This window comes from Staurois parvus, unplaced genomic scaffold (assembly GCF_062004578.1).
Source record: "Staurois parvus isolate SC_StPar_1 unplaced genomic scaffold, SC_StPar_1.0 ptg000145l, whole genome shotgun sequence".
Taxonomy (NCBI): Eukaryota; Metazoa; Chordata; class Amphibia; order Anura; family Ranidae; genus Staurois; species Staurois parvus.
In genome coordinates this window covers 21,702,804-21,727,753 of record NW_028317941.1, presented here as the reverse complement: position 1 = coordinate 21,727,753, position 24,950 = coordinate 21,702,804, and the positions used below count along the sequence as shown (strand labels likewise).

Here is a 24,950-nt window from a genome sequence, read left to right as displayed (position 1 = left end):
AGGCATAATACAGGACTATGGTCATATACTTCAAGCATAGTAAAGGAGATGGTCAGAGACTGCAGGTGTAGTACAGGAGATGGTCAGAGACTGCGTACCTGACACAAGAGTAGGGACGTACTGACCATTTGGAAACTCAGGCACTGCCCGAGGGCCTGGGGTCAGTAGGGGGCCCCATGAGATGCCCCGGTACCTTTTTCATAGGCTTTTTTGAGTTTGGGCAAGGACACAGGGGCCCCATGATCCCCTATTGCCTGGGGGCCATCAGTCGTCAGTCCGCCCCTGCACAAGAGATGATCAGAGACTGCTTACATGACACAAGAGATGGTCAGAGACTGCAGACATGGTACCAGGGATGGTCAGAGACTGTGTAGATGGCGCAAGGGATGGTCAGAGACTGTGTACATGGTGCAAGGGATGGACAAAGGATGGACAGAGACTGCGGACATTGCGCAAGGGATGGACAGAGACTGTGGACACGACGCAAGGGATGGTCAGAGACTGTGTACATGCTGCAAGGGATGGACAGAGACTGCGGACACGGTGCAAGGGTTGAACAGAGACTGTGGACACGGCGCAAGGGATGGACAGAGACTGCAGACACGGTGCAAGGGATGGACAGAGACTGCAGACACGGTGCAAGGGATGGAAAGAGACTGGCAGAGATTTCATATATATATATATATATTACATAGATACATACTGTATATACTGTGTATATATATATATATATATATATATATATATATATATATTAACTCCTTCCTGCCCAGTCCCAGTTTCCCTATAATAGGGTCTGTATTCCCTGGAGCATTATTGTTTGGCGATCATTTGACTGCTGTTATTGGCTGTCACAGTGGTCACATGATTGGTAGCCAGTCCCACCAGCTACCGATTATTAGTGGGGACCAAGAGCTCTCTTTGACAGCTCAGTTTCTATGCTGGCAGTATGCAGTGAGTGTGTATTTAGCACAGAAACATCAGCCTCCCAGTGACACATTAAAGCCCAATCATCTGCTGTCACTCACGTGTTACGCAGGCAGCAACAGGTTAATATCTGCCAGGAGTTGAGTTGTAACAATTAAAAATAAAACCTAAAACACTGAATAATGAAAACAGTGTTATTTTGTGCAATAATTCAAGTAGATTCTGTTTGATGTGATACAGGTGAAACCTGCCTGATCATTATAATTTTGTTGACAGTTGACAGGACAGAAATATATATTTTATCTGTACAGAACAATGTGATGTCTGGTCAGGCAGCGAACCTTTGACTCACATGGCATTTTTCTTGTTGTCCTTTGAGCAGCAAAGTTTATATGGGAACATTATGACATACACTTTTTTCTGTAAAGCTAAGTTTTGTTGCAGATTTGTTGTTTCTGTCAGCTGTGTCAGTTTTGTTGTGGTTGTAGGGTTTTATAATACTATAAGGGTAAATCACCAACATGCCAGCCTAATTATCTGTCATTTTCAGGGAGCCTTCAACAGTTCATAGGTGTCAACCAACAACATAAATTCTCCTTAACTTGTGCTGGAAACAAATGGTCTGTTTCCCTTTCTGAGCGTTAGACACACTTTTCCATGCCTGATATTTTTAGTTAGTGTATAGCACAATTGAGCCTTGTTGGAAAAAAAAAGTACTCACATGTTTCATTCCATCACATATTCTAAAATAGGGATTGCTATTCCTTATTTCAGGATAGTGGGTGGGGCTATGCAAATTATTAATTTTTTTGTCCGTTTTCTAACTTTACATTTAAAACCACTGGTTTATAGCAGAGATACAGTCTAATATCAAATTGATATTTATTATGATCTACCTACAGCTGTTTTGGACTTGTTGGCCCTCGTCAATGCATTGTATGGAAACCATTGCTTCAATAAAGTAGGACTCAAGGACTAATATGAAGGGAAAATCCAGTGTTATAGTAAGAAGGGACTAAAAAAACAAAAAACCCTCCACTTTTCTTAGAACAACAGGTATCTACAGTACATGCCTTATTTTATCACATACCCCAAAATAAGGAGAATATTCCTCATTTCATATCAGACAAGACATGAACAGAAATATTTCAAACTGGGACACAGACAGCTACAAGAAGTTGACAGAGATTTTCATCATTCCATGCTATGTCCAACATTTAAAAAAATCTTTAACCAGGGGTTGGGCTTTAAAGTGCATCTGAACTCAAAAAGTGACAATTTGCTAAATCTAGAAATTTTAATTGTTAAATATTAGCTTAAATAGTACCCTAAAAAGTCTAACTGTGGTCTAGAATTCATCCTGCAAAACAGCAGTGCACTAATTGGTCCTAGACACTCATATATGGCAGCCTCATAGCTCTAAGGCTCCTTTCACATGGGTGATCTGATCAGGTCTGCCTGTACGTTTTTCAAGCTGACCTGATCGGATTACCCATGTATTCCTATGGACCGGTGGGAGTAAACATACTTGTTTACACTCACCTACCTCAAATCCTATCCACTAGGAAAAAAACCAAAGGGGATCCATCCCCTCCATCTAAGCGGATAGGATCTGAGTCCATTTACATCCAGACACCCATAGAGCAGAGCAGACTCTGTCCCTGTTCGCTCTGCATAAACTGAGATGGCATAGACCTGTCAACCGCCTGCTTTGCTCTGCTCAGAAGGGGACAGATTCCCTGAGCAAATCATATTCTGCCCTGTGTGGAAGGCGCCTACATCAGAGATCATCCAATGCACTGCTTGCTGCTAGTCTAACAAGATTTGGACTGATATTTGGTGATGTCATTACTGTGCTGCTCACTGTTCTCATTGCTGGAGAGAAAACTGTACTTGAGGACCTGCAATGGAAGGATGTCCCACTTCTGCTTCTTTTATTCTATGCTTCCTGTAATTTTCCTGCTGCTTCTTGAATTTTCTACCACAAGTCATCAGGGGTTGTGCCCTGAATTGAGAAAAAAAAGGCCTATGTTTCTAACAAAATGGCCACCTCCAACAGAGACATTGTCTGCCCTTTTGTGCATAGCTTCCAGAGTTAATGTCCTCTTTAAAGCTCAAATATGTGCATCTTACTACCATTTTTACTAAAACTATGCAATATAAGGACCTACCTACTCTATCCAATCAATCTGTATAAAATCAGGCAGGTCTTTGCACTACACTGTTGTTGGTGGATTAGAAGGAGATCATAGAAACCTAGAAAAGAACCTAGAAAAGTGATGGCAGTAAAAAAAAAAGTGGTCCATCAAGTCTGCCCCATTTTTAAAAAATCATTATTTATTTAAATAATTTTTTAAAAAACTTTTTGTCTGAGTATAGATCTATGTTTATGCCAAGCATGCTTGAATCTACTTACTGTTGATTGACTCTGCTGGAAGTCTATTCCAAGCAATAACTATTCTTTTGGTAAAATAATGCTTTCTTTTTGTTTTGAACTTTCCTCCTGTTAGTTTGAGGTCATGTCGCCATGATCTTGATCTTGGCTTCTTATTGAAAATACTGCCTTTCTGAACCTTATTTACCCCCTGGGTGTATTTAAAGGTTTCAGTCATACCTTCCCTTTCCCCATCTTTCCTCCAAACTGTACATATTACGTTCCTGAAGACTCTCCTGATATGTTTTATCCCTTAGATCTTTCACCATTTGTGTTGCCTGTCTCTGGACTTGTTCTATCTTATCAATATCTTTTTGTAGGCAAGGTTTCCATAGCTGGGCATGGTATTCTAAATGGGGTCTAACTAAAGATCTATATGAGGTAAACAGGACCTCCTTGCTCCTGCTGGTGATTTCTCTAGTGATACATCCTAGAATTCTTTTTACTTCTACTCGTATTCTCAGGTTGTAATGTTTGTGCTAAGATTTGTAGAAACTGGACTTTGGGTGGATGTTACATAAGCAGCCTTTAGCCTGCAGTTGAATGGAAAGGTTTTCCAACTTCCTGGAAAATCTGTTGCAAGAAAGTGATACAAATTTACTTGAACACCAAATACTGTATAAAGAAAATATTGTGAAAGAAAAGACAATTTTTTTCATAACTTTTTTTGGAGGGGGGGGGGATTATAAAGTTCTTTTACTGGTGTCACCATAATGGGACAAATAATTTGATTTAGAGCACTACAGAAGATCTGAGCTTGGCAATCATCCATAAACCTTCTCTTGGTACTCTTACCTGCAACCAGGCACAACAGATGTTGCAGCACTTCTTTTTCAGACATCTGTTCAAACAACAGATTTACTTCCTAGGAAGTGTGAGGTCGAAAGAGGTGGAATAATTATGTCCAGCACAATCAGTTCAGCCACAACATCTTCTCCTGACATATGTTAAACAGTAGCCGCATTTTCACTTTTTCATGCCTCACCAATTTCCGCCTTAAGTTTTTGACATCTGTGTATGTTTTGAAAAAGTTATTTGCTATGCCAGGAAAGTTACAAATGCACAGCAAGAGCTAATAGTATAAATGGTCATTACCGTCATGTAGAATTGCTTAACTGATTTCCTGCGAGGTATATTTGATTATATTTCAGAATGGAAGAAAATACTACCAATTACATATTTGCATGTGTTAACCACATGCTGCCCAGCCACTGTAGAAATACGTTGGCAGGGCGGCATGGCTGGGCAAAACCACGTTTTAAAATGCGTGTTTTCAAAACAGGTAGGGGGCACATGCAAGGCGCGCCACTGCCCTACTTGTCCCGCCGATCATGGCCACGGATGTCAGTCGCCGGGTCACAGCCGATCGTTACCGGCTATTAGCGGCAATCACTGGCAGAGAGCAGGGCTGCAGTAGCTCTGCTCTCTGTCAGTTTCCTGACAGCTGCTGACAGGCTGATCGGGAGAGAAGAGTTTTTCTCTCCTGATCAGCGGTGTTCCCTGCAGTACACACCCCTTCCCTCTAGTAAAACACTCCCCTCACACAGTTAACCCTTTCACTGAATAATAAAGTTCCTTCCTCCCCAGTGCCATTAGTACAGTGTCAGTGTTTTTTGTTTGCACTGATCACTGTATTGGTGTCACTGGGGATGTCAGTGACCCCAAGTCAGTTTCCCCCCAGTGTCAGAAGGTCCTCCACAGTCCCACAGTCCTGCCATAAGTTGCTGATCGCTGCCATAAGTCACTGATCGCAGCCATAAGTCGCTGATCGCCGCCATTATTAGTATAAAAAAATAAAAATCCCAGTATCTTTCCCGCCATTTGTAAACGCTATAACTTTCAGGTAAACCAATTAATTTAACGTATTGTTGTTTTTCTTTAGCAAAGACATGTCGCAGAATGCATTTTGGCAGAAATTTATGACTAAATTTGATTTTTAAATTTTTTTTTACTGGACATGTTTTATAGCAAAAAGGCGAAAATATTGGTAAATCCTCAGGAGGGCAAGTGGTTAAAACTAAAAGCTTTTGCTGGCCATGAGCAAAAGTGGGAAACTGAAATTTTACATCACTGAATCAGATTTTCTTGTCTTTTCTATTCCTATTTTAAGGCTCATTTTTATGTGTTTCCCATGCTAACCTTATCCGCTTGGCAGAAAATACAAAAGCCTATTGTGTACAAAACTCAACAGCTCAAGCTAACATTTACATACAAAGAAGAGTGCGCCATAGTGTCAAGCAACTTGTGTCTTTCCCTTCCCCTTCCTGGTATAACTGCTCCATTTGAAATTTCAACAGCTGCTGTTACTTGTCAGTAGAAAACCTACAATGCCCTGTGAGTCCATGCACTTGAGTTAATGGTGAATGAGTGCACCTTCAGTTTTAGTTTATTCCCCCTCTCTTTTTAAAGTGTATGAATTGAAATGTGGAAGCTTCTCAAGGTGCCACAGTCCCTATGATAATTAATCGAGAATGAAAAGTTTAGCCTGGGTTTGTTTAAATTATAATGATCATGAGTTTTCGATCCTGTGTTTTTTTTTTTTTATGTTTTTAAACTGTTGCTTTACATTTTTTTTACCAGCTACAGTACAGTATATACAATATTCATTATATAATTAACATTTAATACATGAAAAAGCACCCAGTATACAATAGATTAGCTAATGAATCAGTACAGCAGACCTTGTTTGCTTTAAGGCTGTGGTTCCTCTGATTGAAACTTTGGACTTGGCCATTTGAGAATGGATGAGTACTACTACGACTAATTAACTTGTGTTTGTAAATTTCAGCTTGAGTGTTACATCAATAAACAAATTAAGAGTGTAAAATGTAAAGAGAAACCTTAAAGTATAACTAAAGGCAAATCTTTTTTTAAAATTTGGAAGAGAGTGGAGAAGGATTAGAACCCCTGTCAGTATTTATTGCTGTCTGTGCCCCTGTTAAGGGGAGTTTACTTGTTTACCATTATTATTGAAAGCAAAAGAAAAATCCCAAAGTTTGGATTGTCCCCAGAAAAGTAATAGAGGGGAAGTCTTCCAATGGGGATACTACTTCCAAGGTAATCACTTAATTTGCAGGGATTTCCTATTACTTCCTGTTTTGGCTATTGGTCAGGAAGAGAATGGAAATCTCCCCAATGGTACACAGATGTAAAAAATGACAGCGGTTATAACCCTCCCTTACTCTATATGAAATAAAAAAAAAAGGTTTGTCTATAGTTCTACTTTAACCACTTGCCCTCCACAGGATTTACCCCCCTTCCTGACAAGGCCATTTTTTGCATTACTTTAATTGACAATTGCGCAGTCATGCAACGCTGCAGCTAAATGAAAATTATGTCCTTTTTTTCCCACACATGGAGCTTTCTTTTGGTGATATTTAATCGCCTTTTTGAGTTTTTATTTTTTGCGCTATAAACAAAAAAAGACCGACAATTTTGAGAAAAAAACAATATATTTGACCTTTTGTTATTAAACATGTTCAGTAAAAAAAAAAATTTAAAGATCAAATTTCATCATAAATTTAGGCCAAAATGTATTCTGCTACATTTCTTTGCTAAAAAAAAATCCCAACACATGTAAAATAACTAGTTTACATGAAAGTTATAGCGTCCACATATGGCAGTATATATACTGGAATAAAAAAAACAAAACAATTTTATACTAGTAATGGCGGCAAACAGCGACTTATAGCAGGACTGAGGGACTGCAGGACTGCGACAGGCATTCTACACTGGGGAGGAGCTGCCACAGGCATCCCCAGTGACACTAATACAGTGATCAGTGCTAATAAAAAGCACTGACACTGTACTAATGACAATGAGCAGGAATGGGTTAACATCTGGGGCAATCAAAGGGTTAACTGTGTGCTGGTTTACTTTGTGCTGTGTGTGTGCTTTACTGTGTAAGCACATTGCTTTGTATTGCTCTTCTATGCAGAGCAATACAAAGCAGTGTACGGGAGCTGACAGGGGATAGATCTGTATTGTTTACATACAGACCTCTCCCCCATCAGTACAATACACAGATACCAGTGTAGCAATGTACCCAGGTAAAACAAATTGTGTTGTGCTGCCACAATATGTAAAAGAAAAAAAAATTCTATCCCTTTAAGGTCAAATTATCATGCCATTAAAAAGTGTTCACAAAAAATAATGGTATTTCAAGGAGCCCACAGAATACTGCCGATTCTGTTAATGCTGGATGCTGGAAACTATTGATTGAGAAAGTATTGAGCATATAGAAGGCTACATTTGTCCACCTGAGCTGGCTGGGGAATGCTGAGCTTGCCTAGACCTCCATGGTATTGGGGTCTGGAAGTTTGTTAAGCGGTCTTATTACTTCTTTGGTGGAGACTCACTGGATTTATTCTTAAAACACAGAGGACCCACATGATTGCACCTCTATCGGACATTATTTTGTGTGATTATTTATTCACCTCTGTGACTTTATTAACATTTATTGGATTTACTATTGCACAATAATTTATTCACATATGAAATATCATTGTTTTTCATGAACACTTTTTATGGCATGATAATTTGATTTTAAAGCGATAGGATCATTTTTTTTAACACATTGATGAAGCGCAACACAGTTTTTTTAATATTTAATTGTTACTGGACTAAAATATATATTTTTTGTATCCTGAAGATAATAAATATAGGAAATGTATAAATATGTAGGATTTGTTTAAATAAATAATATACTATGTACAAACCACTCTATGATCTGTTTAAACAAGTGGTCCTGAAATGGGATAGCAAAGACCAAAGGACAGCTTTTGGATTATAAATATAATATACTGGAGGGTGTGGTTAGACTACCTACAAATATGCCACTGCACACAATCCTCACAAAGTCTTTTCAATTCTTAAAATTTAGGGGGTTCAAAAGAACTTGTTTAGTGGGCCTGTCCTCCAAGGGATTGATCCCTCAAATCTATAAAATCCTCATCTCTACACCTACCTAAGCTCAAGTTCAACACTTATATGAGGAAGTGGGAGCAGATTCTGGGGGAAGAGTTACCCTCAAAGACATGGCAACTGATATGGTCTCAAGCCTCTAAAAGCTCAGCCTGTACAAAGAAAGCCAGTACAAAATTCCACTGGTACCAGATCTGCTCCACTTCATATATCCTTTCACTGATAATCGCTGATCATCAAGAAATAAAGAAATTGGGTACACTTCAACACATCTATTGGTCATGCCCCCTAATCATCACTTGCTGCCATTCCTGGTGGATGGTTCACAGTCTTCTCAACTCCATCTTTGGATCCTGGCTCTCCCTCAACCTCAATTTTTTTTCTTTTGGGACTCCCTCCCCCTAACATTAACTAAAAGTTCTAAAAACACTTCTAGCCCAGGTGTTGACAGCAGTGAGGTGCTTATTTGCACTTAAATGGAAAAGACTGGATCCTAGTTGAGTTGCAAGCCAGGATCTAGGATGTAAAGAGGATGGAATACCTAACCACCTCCCTAAACAATTCCATAGACATTTACAACCGAGTTTGGGAACTGTGTAACTCCTAGAAACTCTCCTCACCTGATCCACTTCTCCTTCTTTTGATTATGATACTACCTGTTACAAGGAAATGACCATCTCTGGATTTGGTTGGGAGCCATGGCAGGTGGATATCTTATTCTACCTCTTTCCTCCCTCTTAACCTTTCTTTCCTTCCCCACCCTTTGTATTTTTCTTTCTTTCTTTTATAATTGGTATAGGGATTATCCAATTGGAGCAGAGTACCTGGGTATAGTACCTGTGTACCCTTGTACTACAATGTAGACTAGACTGTAGCTGATAACTGCTGCAGAACATTTTCCTTTGTTGCTGCTATATTATCCTGATGCAGTGAGGATAGGGTTAAACTGAATATTCATTAATGCGGACGTGCAGCAGCCATCTTTAAAGAGACCATTCTATAATGGTCATCTATGAATTGTCTCCAGTGCAAGAGGCAGCCATCTTGGCTGTGTCTGGATCAATCCTGGGGGGCGGTGATTGCCTCATGCAACAAAGCAAGGAGAGGGGTCTGAAGACTCCTGGAAAGGAATGGGAGGGTAGTCCTAACAGGGGTGTTAGAAATGACTGGGCTGCTTCTGCTGGCTAAACGGAGTGCCCATAGCTGACCACAGTCAGCAGAGACTGCTCATTGCACAGGACCTTTGCCTCAGATATGGGAACTTTCTACCTGAGAAGGTGTGATTTGGATGTCTGGTGTGATCAGATTGTACTAGAGAGCACTCCCACCGCTTGTAAGGAAGGAAAAGAGGGACTGTTTCAGCAAGACTGAATTAGAGACATCACAACAACTTTTATCCCTGTGTGAGGACTGGAACTGAACCAAAGCACAAGACCCAAAAAAGTGTGTCTTGGGACTGGCAAGAGACTAATATGGCACAAGTTGATCTGTTGTAAGCTAGGAACTGTTGTGCTATCTTTAAGCTATGCTTGGCCTAATAAATTACTTGAAATACCTCAAGTTGTGTCAGTAAGTGCTGGGTGAGTGAGGTGTGTCATCTTCAGGTGTGTAGAGAAATCACAAAACAATTCAGTCGCTCATCTGATGGTAGAGCTACATTATTGCAAGATCAAATTTAAAATATTTAAATGATGAACAGGACCAAAGTTTTTTATGTAGGAATAGAATGCCAAGGGGATCTACCTAACGTAGGGTCAAGGAGTAAGGGAACCAGATTACAGGACAGAGGGTTGGAACTTATATGTCTCTATCTGCCATCTGGGGGCAGGCATACATCCTAAAGGAATGTCAGCCCTCCAGCCAGGCACAGACCAACCTGCATACCTGCAGTGCCAGACTGGTGCCTTGAGGGAGGGGAACACTATTTTTAAACATTAAAAATTAATATATTTGAAAGTCTAACAGTGCTGCTGTAAAACAACAAGAACATTGCTATCCTATGTTATACTAGCTTTTCAGTTAAATGTCACTTTTGTAACTAGTAAAACTAATTTGTAAAATAGTATTAAAATCTGAGCTACAGTATATATGGTCTTACTTATATGTATCTATGGTTGTTCAGGAGTTCATTAAGTAGTGGTTGACCAAAAAAGGGGTAAAGCTGAAGTTGTATCTCCTTATATTTTGCCTTTCCTGGCTCCTCTATTCCCCTCTCATTAACAAGCTAATTACATTAAAAAAAACCCTTTCTTTTCATTGCATACCTTGTTTTAGACCCAGTGATGTCATCCTTGGAACTTTGTGCTTTTCTACGCAATGCAAGCAGATCATGGCTTCTTGGAGATGACAGTAGGGTGGTGTACATAGTTTCCTGAAAACATTAAAACATACTGACTCAGAGGAGGAGTTATGCATATATTAAGATGCTTGATGGCAGAGGAGTAACTAGAACCTTCAGGGCCCCTGGTGCAAGAAATCATGAAGGGCCCACTTGGTTTGGATTGGTACCAATCACTGACTCTGTCTATTCAGACAAAGAGATGGCCGGTAAATTGCATATTTACCGGCCCCTTCCTCTCTCTCCGTTCTGTCAGCATTCTCTGCAGTAGCCAATGGGAGAGGGGAGGGGGCGAACCCAGCAGAGTTGCGGGGGGCTGAGGGGGGCTGTGAGAGAGTGCAGATGCCCGGGGCCACAGAAAGAAGCTGGATGGAAGGGGCAGCAGGGTGCCATATACAGGAACCAATCCCCTCCATGTTCCTCCTGCAACCCATGAATGTCTACAGGAGGGAGAAGAGGAGAAGTGGGCATTCAGCAGCTTCAAGAGGAACATAGCCTCTATATGCTGCCCCTATCACCCCTCCTATCCAGGTATACAGGGGAGCCTCACGGGCCCCCTGAAGGGTGGGACAGTGTTACTATTGCGACCCCTGCAACCTCTGTACCTATGCCCCTGTTTGATGGGCTGGTGCTAGGACCTGAAACCTTGCAGCAGAATCCAAGGGGGGGGGGTCAAACATCATTCACACATAGGCACTAATGCAGCACAAAATCAGTCTAGTTAAAAATGTATATACCTATATCCGTATGTGAGGAAGGGAGGGGAAAAAGGCAGGGAAAAGTAAGTATTTAATTAGAGTGAGGGCCCGCTTTACATTAGCAGGATGGCTGTAAGGCAGTACACATACTAATCAAAATATGAAATGACAAAAGTAATCCAGTTTAGTTGCTTGACAAATGTACCGGTAAATTGGTTTTGGCTTTAAAATAAACCGGTTAAGAGTGAAATACATGGGGAGTTATTGCTGGCCTTCTTTTGAAAATACTAGTTGTAATTTGTTCTGAAAAAAACAAGGTATAATTCACCTGGATGTACAAAGTAGTTGTGGTGATAAGTACGGTTTTACTAACACATGTCAACATTGCAAAATTGTGCTTAGGCATTTAGATTTGTTTTACCCTTAGGCGTGAAGGTTTTAAGCCTGGTACACACTATGGGTTTTTTTTCTTTCTTTCAGCTGAAAGAAAAAAAACAGAGGTGCTCGTGAGGAGGTCTCTGTAAATACTAGTTGTCTGACTATTTTGCTGAGCCGTCGCTTCAATACTTCAAAGTGACTTCAAAGCAATGAAGCCAGAGAGTTAACATAACAGTCAGGTAGCCAGCATTTTTAGAAGGAAATGGTAGCCTCCGTGTGTCTCTGATGGCAAGTTTTCATTAAAGAGGAAATCTATTTATTATGAATTATAGTTGCTAGATTTTAGCCTATAAATCTGCATTACTGTGGCAGGAGGGATAATTTATCTGCACACTAATTAATGTTTCTCTGTAATCTCAAATGTATATTTAACAAACCATTTGACAAGTTTCTTCAATAGGGTTGCCATCTGCCTAGAGTATTCAGCAGTTTCAGTTTTAGACATTCTTAGAGGGTGGATTTTAAAGTTGGAATATTTAAAGACCAGATACAATGAGCATGGTTGTTAGTTTCATATAATGCATTTATCCTCCAAGATTAGACTAATCAAATTTAGTGTAAACTTTTTCATGCTGATTTAGCAGGCTATACGTACTGAAAATATTACTGTTTTATTTAAAAAAAGAACAGCTTTTTCACTGGGGTAGCGATTTCTCTCTCTAAACCCCTTGACACCGACGTCACACTAATATGCAGCCTCACGAAACTGGCCATTTTTCCGTAGGGCCGCATATTTGTGTTCCTGTCTTTGTGCTGGGAGCGCACTGCACGGCGCACTCCCAGCACAAAGACCACGGTGTCAATGAGAGCACCGGGTCCCGTTCTAATGATTGGGACCTGGGACTCCCGATTCCGGGTCAAATGATCACTGTAATAGCCTCTGACTGGCCATCACAGTGATCAGTCACTGTACAGCCCAGCCCCCTTGTTTTTTTCTCTTTCTGTGAATGGGAGAGAGAGATACATTGTATCTTTCTAACTCCTGGCATAGAGGGAAAAAAATGTTTGTAAAAAAAAAATAAAAAGATAAATAAATAAATAATGAAAAATAAAAGAAAAAATAATGAAAAATTACCTAGATCAAGGTTTGATCTAGTTCAGTGCCAGGGTTAGTGTTTGGGTCAAGGTCAGGGTCAAAGGTCAAAAGGTCAGGGGCAAAGGTAAGGATTTAAAAAAAAATTTGGCATCTGTGTCAGTTAGTGTCAATGTCAGTGTCAGTGTGTTTTAGTTAAAAAAATACAAAAACAAAATGCGCACTATTGTTTCTGGGCTGTTCTACAAACAACAAATAACATACACCTATATGGTATCGCTGCGATCATCAAGAGCTGGAGAATTTATTTTGGGTTGTTCTTTGGTGGTATATTATGGTAGTAACAAGAAACAAACAGCTAAATAAAATTTTTTTTTTTTTTTTTAATATTTTAGGCCAGTTTTCCTTTGATAATAAAAAACACTCAGGAGATATCCATTACCATTTACCACTAAATGAAAGCCCAATTTGTTCTGAAAAAAAACAAGGTATAATTCACCTGGATGTACAAAGTAGTTATGATGATATGTACGGTTTTACTAACACATGTCAACATTGCAAAATTGTGCTTAGGCATTTAGATTTGTTTTACCCTTAGGCGTGAAGGTTCTAAGCCTGGTACACACTATGAGTTTTTTTTTCTTTCGTTCAGCTGAAAGAAAAAAAACAGAGGTGCTCGTGAGGAGGTCTCTGTAGTAACTATAAGCTGTTAGTACAGCAATCTTCCTGGTGAATTAGAGGACTGCCCCCCTGCCAAAACACACCGATCAGCGGATGCCGATTGGCAGATGTTTTTCCAGAGGGTGTTGGCTGGTTTCTTTTGAACCGGCTGATACTTGTGCTGCAAAAAGTGATCTGCAGCCACTGTCAGACATTCAGAAGATGACCCTAGTTGCTTTTTTTTCTCTTGAATGCCAGTTTATATTGAGGCTTATGTGCCACAACTGCAAAGCAAGCGTTTGGTTTGTGGATACAGCGGGGTCCCATTGACTTAAATGGCCACGTTTAACAGGCAGTGCTGCCTGTCAACACAACATGTCACGTTAAATTTGCTGTAGCCTCTAGCTGTTGTTTAGCCTTTAGGTGACAGGCTAGGGGGCGGTGTAACCACAAGTCAGCTGCCTGTTTTTAATCCCTCCCTTTCTCCGGCTACCAATATGAAAGAGGGCTTAGGGATTTAGTTGATCCGCTGACCCAGATCTACTGATGGCTACAGGGAAGAAGAAATACCAAACAGATGGCTTTATATATTGGTAAAAGTGCTAACTTAAAGGAGAACTATGTATAACAAAAAGTGCATGTACTTGCCTAAACTGACAAACCAGGTTTTATCTTTTCTACATTTATGAAACTGGTACTCTATTTTTTTGGTGCTGTTCTCCATGTTTCACTGTTTATAACTCCCTTTAAAGTGATTAAAATGCTATTTATTTAAAAGTAAAATAACAAACATGTTATACTTACCCGCTCTGTGCAATGGTTTTGTACAGAGAACCCCCAATTCCCAACTCCTGACTCCTTCCCTTCAGAGTGCCCCCATAGTAAGCCACTTGCTGTTAGGGCACTACTGCGGGCTCGCTCCCAAGCCCACTGAGACACAGAGTGCAGCTTGGTCTCACTCTTCACTCCCTCTTCACTGGCTGTGATTTACAGCAGCAGGAGCCAATGGGCAGGGAGAGAGCTGAGAGAGCTGCTGCTCTCATGCACATGGGGGGGCTGCATACAGAAGGTTTTTTTCACCTTAATGCAGAGAATTCCAAAAAACGTCTGCCTTTAAAACCACTTTAAATTTGTAAATTGCTTTACAGGACAGGGGTAAAGTAAGTATAAATCTATTTTTTATTGGCAAGCTACTTTTACACAAGAGGGGCCCAAGCCATAATACATAGACCTTGTGTTGTACTGTAAGGCCAGCTATAAAATATTGATAAATGTATTTTTTTAATGCCAGCAGTGTAGATACCTGAATTTAACTTGTTATAAGTTTCTGTACAGCAAAACTCAGAGAGGGGAAGGAAGAATATTCACAAGAAGCCAATCAGGTGTGCAAGGAGTATGCTGTCAGGAGAAGCTAGGAGATGAGCTCATCAGAGTGCTGCTTCTCTATTCACTGTCTAGTCCAAGTGTAGTTAACCTTCTTGATATGGGGACCTTTCAGGAACCATAAACCAGGTGGAGACAGAAAGTGCAGTTAAAATCACACCTTTAATGAAACAGCAAAAATAACACAGTTCTGGAACTTAGTCAAAACAGAAACCAGGGTTTGGATGCCAGAGCGGGTAATCAGATGAGCCAGGGTCAGGAAACCAAAAGCCAGCATAGTTAAGGCCAAAAATCAGGAACAGGAGAAGTCAGCCAGACCGAGTTGTAGACAGGAATACAGGCAGGAACACACTGAAAATCATAGACCATGCAAGGGCAAGGAGAAAATGAGCCAAGCTTCTAAAATAGCAAACAGGGCTGGCTGTAGGCTGGACTAATGAGGCAAGTAATGGTATCTAGATGAGTCACTGAGGAAACAATGTGGCTAGTAATTAACAGACAGTTGAGCAGCTTCTGAGCACTGAAAGAAAATAACTGCTCGTTAAGTAGCAGGAGCCCAGCCCTGACAGGACCCTGATGTCGCCAAAGGGCAAAAATGAATATTCATTTTCATAGGCAGCAGACACACAACAGGATATAGTCAAAGACTATAGGCATGATACAAAAGAGATACAAAATAGTCAGAGACTGAAGACATGATGCAAGAGATGGTCAGAGATTGTGCACACAAAACAGGAGATAATCAGAGACTGAAGAAATGATAATAGAGATGGTCAGAGACTGCAAACATGATAAAAAAAGATAGTCAGAGACTGCTAGTGTTAGGCTTGATGTTGAAGTTGAACGTAAGTTCGACTCGAACATTGGCCATTTGTGTGTTCTGCAGACAAACAGTAAGGATACTCAGCGGGATGTTCGCCCACCACGCCCCACAATGAATGAATGAATTTGTGAATGAGTAGCGGTATCATGTACCCTATACTCATTCACTTGGGAGGGGTTGGGAACTGGGGGGGCTTCCAGATTCTGATAACTCCTTAGCCTGCAGACCCCCACAACCACTCGTCATGGTTGCGTAGAAGAGGCCCTTGTCGCCATCAACATGAAGACAAGGTGCTTGGGGGGAGAGCCCCCCTGCCCCACAGCCCCCCCATGTTGAGGGCATGTGGCCTGGTATGGTTCAGGAGGGGGGGTGCTCGCCCCCCCCCTTTCTTGACCTGCTGCATGCTTGTATAAGGGTCTAGTATGGAGTTTGGGGGGGGCCCTCATGCTGTTTTTGTTTTTTTAATTTTGGCGTGGGGGGTTCCCCTCAAAATCCACACCACACCTGAAGAGCTTGGTATGGATGGGGGCACCCCACACCATTTTTTTTTTTTTTTGCAAATTTTTTTTTTTTCCAGCAATTCTTTTTACAGAACCCCGCTGACAGCTGAAACATTAAAGTATGTTTTCACTACTAAAATACAGCATGACTTAATAAAATACAGCATGACTTAATAAAATAACTAAAATGCGGTATTTTAGTATATTTCTTTGGAAAAATGCTGTGTGGTATCTTACCGCATACTCAAATGCGGTAAGATACCGCTTAGTGAATTACCCAGATTCGAAGTTCATGGTCCAGCTTTCGTTAGCTTTGAATGTTCAACCGCAAATGGAACAGGGGGATGTTCGGCCCATCACTAGAGGCTGCAAATATGATAAAAGAGACAGTAACAGACTACAAATATAATACAAAGAGATGGCAAGTGACTGAGATTATGCTGAAGGAGACTGGCAGAGGCTGTGAACATACGATGGGAGTTGTTGGAAATTGGAGATATGCTTTATGAGACAATCATATACTGGAGGCTGCTAGAAATCACTACTATACCAGGGCAATAGGGAACACAGATTAGTGTCTGCAGGAGCTTTGAGGGCCACACAAAATGTTCCAAATGGCTGCAGGTTGGGCATCATGGGTCTAGTTGGAAGGTGTAGGTGTTGAGGAGTCCTCTAAATCAAAGTGAAACTGCAGCAAAGAAAGATCAGGTTACCTGCCCTGTAGTTTTCCCTATTATGCTTGCAAAAATGCCTTGATCGTTTTGCCTACTTCTGAAAATTTCTACATGTAAAAAAAAATTTTTTTTTTAAATTTCTTTATTAAATTTTCCAATACAAAAGGCTACAACCACCCATATAATTAACATACACTGATATCATAAATCACTTTTATAGTTTCTTATCTCCCACATAAACCCCTCCCAAATTACCCGGATCCATCTCTCGATTGACTTAAATAACTTAATTTTAACTCCCCTAGTGTTTATCTATTCTTATCTGTATCCCTTTCCCTTTCTCACCCATTTTCACTTTTCATGTTCTTTGTCATATTCTCTCTGATTTTTTTTCCTCCTAACTCTCGATCCATTCCAAATATTTCTTAGATGTTTGAAATTCTAACCAACAGCCCCACACTTTCCCACGTTCTTTCTTTTTATCTTCCACCGCATGACACAGCTCCTCCATCCTAAAAATATTTTCCACTCTATTTAACCAATCCTTAACTCTGAGTGACTCCAACACTTGCCAGAACCTAGGGATCAGGCCCTTGGCGGCGCTAATTAGATGATATAATATCCTGTTTTTACTATTAGTAGCTACAGGCTCCAGATAAAATAAACACATCCACGGGTCTGTTTGTATAATATTCCCACTGATTGCCTGAATGCCGTGAATTATTTCCTTCCAAACCTCTTGTATTTTCGGGCAGTCCCACCAAATGTGTGCCATTGTACCTTTTTTACCACAACCTCTCCAACACAAAGGTGAAGCATCAACTTGCTGCTTATGTGCCACACTTGGTGTAATATCCCATCTTGTTAGACATTTATAATTAATTTCTACTGTGATCATATCTGTCACCTCATGTGTAAAGTTAAATATTTTGTTCCATTGTTGTACCTCCAATTTTGTTCCTAACTCCCTTTCCCATTTTTCCAAAAACCCGGGAAGATCTACTCTCTTTATCTCTATAAGGATTTTATATATCCTAGAAGTAATATGTTTTGGGACTATGTTAACATTCATCAATTTTTCAAATGGGTACATATCCTCCTCAATCCTCAATGGAAGGGGGCGCGATGAAATAAAGTGTTTTAATTGCCCATACCTCCACTCATACCTCCACTCATACCTCCACTCATCTAATGTGACAAATAAATAACTTTTCTCCCTTAACGTGTATAACTTCCCCTTAGTCAAAATATCCTTCAAACGTGCATTTCTATCCTTAATCCATTTACCAAAAATGATATCTTTCCCCGGGGGGAAATACTCCGTGCCCACCAAAGGAATCAATACTGCATTATATTCCCATCCTTTCTGCTTATACATTCTATCCCAAACCCTTAGTACTATTTTTGTGAGAAAACTCATACCTTCATCTAATAAACAAAATTTATGTGCTATCCATACCATCTTCCTTAATGTTGCCTTACTTAGTGTTCCTTCCATATTTAAAAAAAAAAAAGGAAAAAATGCCATCATTTGGGGTGTAACCATCCATCAAAGGGATCACTCGGACTCACCCTATCTTGTTGTGTGGATTATTAACCGAATGGAGCATATTAGGAAAAGTTAGCAGCTGACTAGAGCAAACTGTAAAAAAGAGAGGTATTTTAAATCCAATGTTTATTGCTTACTCTGCATTGAATTTAAAATATCGCTCTTTTTTTTGCAGTTTGCTCCAGTCAGCTGCTAAGTTTTCCTAATTCCTTCCATATTTACTCTCCCTTTCACTTGTGAGTTAAATGTCCAATCAACTACTTGTGATAATAAAAGCGCTAAATAATATTTTCTAAAATTAGGCAACCCCATTCCCCCATTCTCTTTTACCCTACACAGTACCTCATGTCTAATTCTTGGTTTCTTATTTGCCCATATAAACCTGACAATCAACTTCTTTATTGCCTTAAAAAAAGACCCTGGCAAACTTATTGGAATCATGTGAAACATATATAGAATTTGTGGGACTGTCACTGCTGTTATCAAGTTTATACGACCTAATCAAGAACCGCCCCCCTTTGAAAGTCTCCTCAACTCCTCCTTTATTTCATTTATTAAGGGGACATAATTTGCCTGAAATAAACTTTTTATTGCGGGTGTTAGTTTTATTCCCACATAACCTCTTTATCTCTTTATCATTCCACGTGAATTGAAACTCCTTTTGAAGACTAAGCATCTCTTGTTTTGGGATGTTAATATTTAGGATCTCTGATTTTGCTGGATTTATTTTCAAATTTGACAGCTCTCCATATTGTTTTAAGAGTCTCATTAAATTGGGTAGTGTTATTCTAGGATTTACTATATAGAATAACATATTGTCTGCATATGCTGCAACCTTGTGCTCCACCTCCCCCATTTTTATTTCTGCTATATCTGCATTTCATCTAACCTTTTCTAGAATAGGTTCTAATGATAACACAAACAAAGGGGATAGCGGGCATACCAATCTTGTACCATTATACATTTTAAATGATTGGGAAAGGGATTCATTAACCTTCACCGCTGCCGTGGGACTGTTATAAAGCCCTTTTATCCAATTAACCATTTTGGACCCTATTCCCAAACCTTCTAACTTATCTAACATAAATCCCCAGTCCACCCCATCGAATGCCTTCTCGGCATCTAACGATAGGAGTAATGTCGGCTGCTTCTCACTCTTTTTGCAAGAAGAGCAATGATCTTAGACCATTGTCCCTTCCCTCTCTTCCAGGGATGAATCCCACCTTTGCCAGGACGTTAGCTTATAGTTTTGTATCGGCGTTTAATAAAGATATGAGCCTGTAACTCGCTCACTGTGTACTATCCTTACCTTCTTTGAGTATGATAGTTATATGTGCTTGTAGTGATTCTTCTCTCATTTGCATCCCTTCTCCTATTACATTCATATACATATTTTAGGAACCAGAATGTCTCTAAGTTTTTTATTAGCAATATCAGTGGTGGAATACACTAGGCCTCCTTTATCAGTTTGTATTTTGTCTATAAAATGTTTTGCTTTCTTTTCCTTTAAGCTCCTCATTAAATATTTTCCAGGTCTATTCCCATGAAAAAAAAAATCTTAATGCCGAATTACTGGCATAACAATATGTTATGTTTTTGTTACATGTCTTATTATTTTATTATTTCAGTATTTTTTGTTACATACTAATATTCTTTGAAGATGAGTAAAAGCCTAACACTAACTATTCCTAAAAACATTCCCTCCCCTCTCCTCCTACCTACCTGCATACCCTGTGTAAAGTGATCTGTGTACTTATGTCTTTTTAATCCACTCCAGTAAGGCCAACTGATACTGCAGCTTCAGCTACCCTGTGTCAGTGAGCTTCTGCCTCAGGGGAGAGGAGAGAGCGACTGGGTTGTGGGAGCCTTTTGATGACACCAGGGCTCACAGAATTCACAGTCGTCGAGTGCTCCCTTACACAGGGGAGCTGGAGCTGCACGATCACGTGACTAGACCCTGGACTGAATTAAAAAAAGGTAAGTATGCAAATCTTTTAATTTAACACATTTTATGCAGGAAAGGTACAGTAGGAGAAGGGAGAAGGGAACATTTTTAAGAATAGTTAGTGTCAGACTTTTCTTCCACTTTAAGTATTATTTTACTATGTTTCTTTTTGTGCTGCAGTACTGAAGAAATGTACCCTAAAATAATTCTAATTCAGTACATGAAATGAATTTTCACATTTTAGCCTACCTGTTAAAATAATCTAACCTGTGCTACTCTCACTGGTGTGTTCAAATTGATTTAATCAATTGTTCTAGGGTTCAAATTTATAATCACTATGTATAGGCTAAAGACAGGCGGGGGCAATAATTGAGAGCACACTGCAGGAAATCCTGAAAATGAAAAGTTCTGGAAATGTAAGTGCAGGGGGAAAAAACTACAATTCATACAATTTGGAAGCATGTTTTTTTCTTAATGGTTAAATCTTTATGAAAAAATATAATTTGAATTCAGAGTAACTAATTAAAACAGAGTTTTTCATGCATGTTCTATTAAGGATAATGTCAACAGGCAAGACAGTCCTATGACCCTGACAACTTCTGTTTGCCAGTGTTGTGCATCACATTTAGAAGAAAGAAAAACAAACTTATCAAGACCTCATTATCCTCCTTCCAAGTTTGTCTGCTAACAAGGGCTAAAATAAAGAGTATAACAATATGATCATGCAAATTACAAGGAATAATAAAGAAATATTGAGCAGCAATTTAGAGCTAATCTCTGTTGTAGAGGTCCATGCAGAGTTGTGGGATGTTTCTCATCCCCTCTACAATGACCGCTTAAGGAAAGCGAAGCTACGGATGGACATTTCCTCAGTCTTGAAGCCGAACTGAGACTGACTGAGCACTTTTCAGAAAAAGGAAAGAAATAACTCCATTATACAAAATGCATGATATGTTTGTTGTAATGTTACAGAAGATTGCAAATTAACCTTTTGTTCCACATTTGTGTTTTTGTTTTAGCCCAGATACTGACCAGACATTGGAAATCCCTGTGGGATAGGGTTAGGAGGGATCTCACAGAGGAGGAGAAGGCCAGGCAAAGTGGGGCACCAGCTGTGCAGAAGAAACAGCATGTGTACCATAACTTGTTAGTCCTCCAGCAATCAGTGATTTCCAACACAAGAGAGTATTTTTTCTTTGTTATTTTTTTGTTAGAATTGATTTTTTTTAATTAAGGTTTTTTTTCTGCAGCAATTTGTGTTTAATATTATCCAGCAATTTTTTTTCTTTGATTTACTGTTATCTGCAGCCTTTTGGTAAAAATGCTTATTTTTTTTGGGGGGGGGGATATGATATGGTAATTTTTTGGGATAAGTTTTCCTTTTTTGTACTTTTTTTAATTTTACATATTTTTATTTTTTATTCTATTTTCCTCTTTTCAGAACAACATCAAACACCTGGGATGAGAGTGAGGCGAAGGAGACAGTGGATTCAGATGTGTTGCCTCAGGCAGCAATGTTCCTTCTGTACTGAAATGTATTGTAATTGTACTGTCTCCCTTATTTTGTAAAGCACTGAGCAAACTGTTGGCGCTATATAAATCCTGTATAATAATAATGTTTCCCCCATCCAACAGCCGACGCCACTGATGACTTCCTGTTTTAAGCATCTATCTATCTATCTATCTAGCTTTTTATCTATCAATTTATCTAAACATTTTCCATGTATTTGTACAATTATTTCCTAATTATTGTTTTAGGTTTCTGAGGAACCAGATCCTAAGACACCGCCACCCATCCGAGGATGTTTTGTTGCACATGGGTGTGGGCGTAATCAGCGTCAGAGTTTCAGCAATGAAACCGAGGACAGGGTACTAGCACTGCTGCAGGAAGTGCGGCAGGAGAGGCGCAATGTGGATGCCTTTTTAGATCCAGGCAACCCACGCACCTGCTTCTGCCGCACTTTGTACGATGTCCTGGAGGACATTGGCGGTAACCTGGAGAAGCAGTGCATGAATAGCATCTATGCAGTTGCAATGCAATTTAGGGATGCCAAAATAAGTGGTGGACCACCACCTAGGTCTTCATGTACTCGGTTCCTGCAGCAGCACTATTACCATCCTCTTATCTTCAGTCCCCTCCTCAATGATTACCTCCATCGGCCCAGTCCTCCTTTCATTATCCCCACTCCCCACATGATTATCCTCTGGCTTTTCAAGTACCACCTCCTTCCCACTTCTATACTGATCCCTCATCCTCCTTACTCCATGGCCCCCAATCCCAACCTGAATTTGTTCCAGCACAAATGCCCCTACCCACCCATTCCTATACCAAACCTTTTTTCTCCCATCTCCAATCCCCACGTGTAATCCAAGGGGATAATTCCACCCAGCCCATGTACAACCAACTCTAATATCTTTTACCATTTTCTTCAGTAATTTCTGTTGTAAATAAAGTAATTGAAAAATGATATATCTTGTGTTTTCACTCTATTTTTTCTTTTTTGCTCTGATGCACTGCATTGCTCTGATGCATTTTTACTTCAGTGGAAAGGATATGTTTTCCGGTGTGGGGTAAATGTATGCTGAGTATGATAAGGACTGTATATGCTTGCCTCCCACAGGGGAAATGACACGTTTTCCTCTGTGTGGGGTGAACGTATGCACAGTCTAAAGAGGACTGTATACGCTTGCCTCCCTCAGGTTAAAAGGACACATTTTCCTCTGTGTGGGGTAAACGTATGCAAAGCCCAAAGAGGACTATATACACTTGCCTCCAACAGGGGAAAGGACATGTTTTCCTTTGTGTGGGGTTATTGTATGCAGAGCCCAAAGAGGACTGTATTCGCTTGCCTCCCACAGGGGAAAAGGACACTGGAAAAAGCCAACTGTACCTCCAACGTAGTGCAAAGTGCCACCAGAGAAAAAAAAGACGAAAATGTACTTTCGAAAAAATGTATTCAAAGAAAAACATTTTTTTATTAACGGTAGTAAACAGAGATAATGCAGAAACAACAAAATATATTACACGTATTGATCCTGCCATGATACTTCTCCCTCTGGTGATACAAAAAACTTATTGCGGATGGATAAACTGCACACGTTGACACAGCAGGCCAGTACCACTTTAATGGCATTTTTGACGTCCAACTGCATGCAAGAGAGCAGTACTCTCCACTTTGCATGCAGACCCCGAAGACACATTCAATAACATGGCAGGCATGGCTGAGCCGATAATTTAAGAATTTTTGCGTCTGGCTGAGACCACATCCACTGTATGGCCTCATTAGTTTTTCTGCCAATCCAAAGGCGTCATTCACTACCATGACCAAGGGTAGACTGGAGGAAAGTGAAGGCGTCCTTCATGTAGGTAATGTCCAAAGGCCAACTAGCGAAAGATACAGGCATCACCTTGGCTCCAACATCAACAATTATGAAGCATAGGTTAACATCAGCCAATGCCAGGAAGACCACAGAGAAATACTTCTTATAACTGAAGTATAGTGATCCAGACTGAGGAGCCTTCTTTACCCTGACGTACTTGCCGTCAAGGGCACCAATGCAACTGGGGAACTGGGTCTTTTCCCAAAAGTCATACGTTACAGCTTCCCAGATGTCTTCATTAGGCTCAGGCATGACAACGTTCTTCAACTCCTCCCATAGTGCCTAGCAGGTTTACCCTGCCCACCGTGGAGACGCCCATTACAAAAGTGGTGTAAGTACACAAATGTTTGTCCTGTAGTGAAATAAATAAATAAATAAAAAATAAATAAATAAATATATATATATATAAATATATATATACTGTATATATATTCATCGGGGAAAAAAAGGGTAATACCATACGATTATCAATATTTTTTAAACAAAAATAAACTACAGTAAATAAATTAAAATAAAATGATATATCTGTACATCTTTCTGGATAACAAAAATGTAACATACCTGATTGTCACTAGCAGCCGTTGCTCTGGTGATACACTTGTTCGCACCTGAGTGTCCATTCTTGCCAGCCTTGGTCTGAGCCTCTCCAGCACATCATTAAATGCAGTAACAGACATCCACGTGAAGTTGTAAAAAAAGAGACACTGGGATAAAATAAGATGAGTCCAGAAATGACGACGACGGTTACTTCTCTCCTCCTCCAGCAGTCTACTTCTCCTTTGTCACACAATCAGCAGGATTTCCTCATCAATGTTCAGAGCAACAGAATCCATTAAAGCGATCAAATACTTGCAGATGTTCTCTCTCCAAATAAAATGGAACTGAGAAATAATGATTTTGCATTGTGTGACATCTAGGAGTGGAGAATAGAAGAGAGCAGTGTTTTTTTAAAAATAAAAACGCTTCTAAACGCTAATGCGGCTAAATGCTTATGCAAAAACTCAGTTAAAATCATGGTTTTTATGCCTTTTTTTCCTGGTGGCAGTACTGGCATTGCAGCTCATTTTTTAAAATGCCCTGTGTGCATGAGGACTAATACAGTAATATGGGTTTTAACCACTTGCCTACCAGGAACTTTTACCCCCTTCCTGCTCAAACCAATTTTCAGCTTTCAGCACTCTCATACTTTTAATGACAATTGCGCGGTCACGCAACACTGTACCCAAACTAAATTTTTATAATTT

The 24,950-nt window shown here is 39.9% G+C and overlaps 1 long non-coding RNA gene across 1 annotated transcript; it reads right to left on the bottom strand.

Moving 5' to 3' along the window:
- Nucleotides 1–23,281: 23,281 nt before the first annotated feature.
- Nucleotides 23,282–24,559, bottom strand: LOC149464966 (uncharacterized). The gene is made up of 2 exons (XR_016312285.1): nt 24,268–24,559; nt 23,282–24,058 (listed from the first exon to the last, which is right to left on the bottom strand). It is a non-coding gene; the product is annotated as an uncharacterized LOC149464966 (long non-coding RNA).
- Between the last annotated feature and the right edge of the window lie 391 nt (nt 24,560–24,950).